A 2223-nucleotide genomic window follows, 5' to 3' on the forward strand; every position below is an offset into this window, starting at 1 on the left:
CCGGTAGTTATGATGCGCACTGACTACCAGGGGGCAGACATTCAATGCAGGAGCTGCCCCCTGGTGGTTAGTGCACTCCCACAGGGGGAACGCCACTCAGCCAGAAGTCGGGCTCATGGCTGGCAAGCACAGCAGTGGTGGCAGGAGCCTCTGCCATCTCACAGCAGCGCTAAGGACCCCTCAGGGGATGTCCACCTGCTGGCTTAAACCAGCAGTTGGACATTCCTCGAGGGGTCCCAGACTGCGAGAGGGTGCAGGCTGGGCTGAGGCCGCCCTCCCTCCCACCCTCTGATCCCACCCACAGTGCACAAATGTCGTGCACCAGGCCTCTAATACACACACACACACACACACACACACACACACACACACACACTGAGTGGCCAGATTATTATGATCTCTGAACGCATAATAATCTGGCCACTCAGTGTGTGTATGTATGTATGTGTATATATATATATATGAGGCCCGGTGCATGAATTCGTGCATGGGTGGGGTCCAGCCAGCCTGGCCAGGGGGAGGGGACATGGGCAGTTGGCCGGCCTGCCTGCTGGTCGAACTCCTGGTGGAGGGGACAATTTGCATATTAGCCTTTCATTATATAGGATATACACTGAGTGGCCAGATTATTATGCGTTCAGAGATCATAATAATCTGGCCACTCAGTGTATATGTATGTATATATATTTACATTTCAATTTTTTTCTTTAAAAGGAGTGAGTTGTGTACAGAGGGGTTAAATGCTTTATAGACAAGAAAAAATTGCATTAGAACTAACATTCATCATTATCATCTTCCTCATTTTCCTCCTCTTCCTTTTTTTTTTTTTTTTTTTTTGCTTTTTTTCAGCCGTGATGACTCCCTTTTTGCCACATAAGGCTTTCCTTTAGCTTGTATTTCTCCTTCAACTTAGCAGCCTTCCTTTCACCAGGCCTATCACCTGCAGCAGTGTTATTCCACATCTCTCCCAGCTTCTTTGCAGCATCACCAATGGATAAACCAGGATGCTCTTCTTTGATTTTGGGGAGATACTCAGAACAAAACAAGAAAAAGACTGAAGGCCTCTTGGGTGTATTGGGATCCTTGAACTTCTTTTTTGTTTCCCCTTTAGGAGGGATGTAAGTTTTCATTACTCTTTCATAATGGGCCGTCTTTGCCATGTCTTCAAATTTTCCTTTCTCTTTAGCAGACATGTCTGCCAGCTCTCTGAGAACTTAGAAAACTCTGAGAACTTGACTGAAGCATCTGGATGCTTCATCTTGTGCTCCGCCCAGCAAGTTTGCACAAAGAAAGCATATAACATTTTGTCTCTCACATCTTAGGATCTCCTTTGTCCATGTTTAGTTATTTTTTCTCAGTGCCCATTCATCTTGCACTTGCCCCAGTGCTGTCTCTATGGAGCTCAATGTACTGCAATGGCTGTGAGAGCGGAAGCCAGATGCAGCCTCCTCACTCTCTCCACCCTATAACCAAGAGAGTATCTTTTAAATGTAGTCTCTAAATGTTGGGTGCATGCTTCATATATATCCCATTTGATCAAGCTCATTAATTATATTATCCAAATATTCTCTATTCCTAGTAATTTTAATAACTAATACATTCACATTGTTTAAAAATCAAAATAACAGAAAAATATGTTTCACTCCCACTCATGTCCCTTCCACATACCCATGCTCCAATCCCTATCCTATCTAATAAAAGAGTAATATGCAAATTGACCATCACTCCAAGACACAAGATGGCCACCCCCATGTGATCAAAGATGGCTGCTCCCATGTGGACACAAGATGGCCGCCACAAGATGGCCTGCAGGAGAGGGCAGTTGGGGGAGATCAGGCCAGCAAGGGATGGCGGTTGCAGGGGACCCAGGCCTGAAGGGGAGAGCTGTTGGGGAGACCAGGCCTGAAGGGGAGAGCTGTTGAGGGGGACCAGGCCTGCAGGGAAGGGCAGTTGTGGGTGATCAGGCAAGCAGGGAGGGCAGTTAAGGGTGACCAGGCTGGCAGAGGAGGGCAGTTGGGAGAGACCAGGTCAGCAGGGGAGGGCATTTGGGGGGGACCAGGACTGCAGGGGAGGGCATTTGGGGGGGACCAGGACTGCAAGGGAGGGCAGTTAGGGGGTGCCAGGCCAGCAGAAGAGGGCAGTTGGGGGAGACCAGGCCTGCAGGGGAGGGCAGTTGGGGGTGACCAGGCCAGCAGAAGAGGGCAGTTGGGGGAGACCAGGCCA

The 2223-nt window shown here is 48.9% G+C and overlaps 1 pseudogene; it reads right to left on the reverse strand.

Moving 5' to 3' along the window:
- Window positions 1-736: 736 nt before the first annotated feature.
- On the reverse strand, window positions 737-1338 carry LOC103295211 (putative high mobility group protein B1-like 1; annotated as a pseudogene).
- Between the last annotated feature and the right edge of the window lie 885 nt (window positions 1339-2223).

The sequence above is a fragment of the Eptesicus fuscus genome, chromosome 3, assembly GCF_027574615.1.
Source record: "Eptesicus fuscus isolate TK198812 chromosome 3, DD_ASM_mEF_20220401, whole genome shotgun sequence".
Classification (NCBI taxonomy): domain Eukaryota; kingdom Metazoa; phylum Chordata; class Mammalia; order Chiroptera; family Vespertilionidae; genus Eptesicus; species Eptesicus fuscus.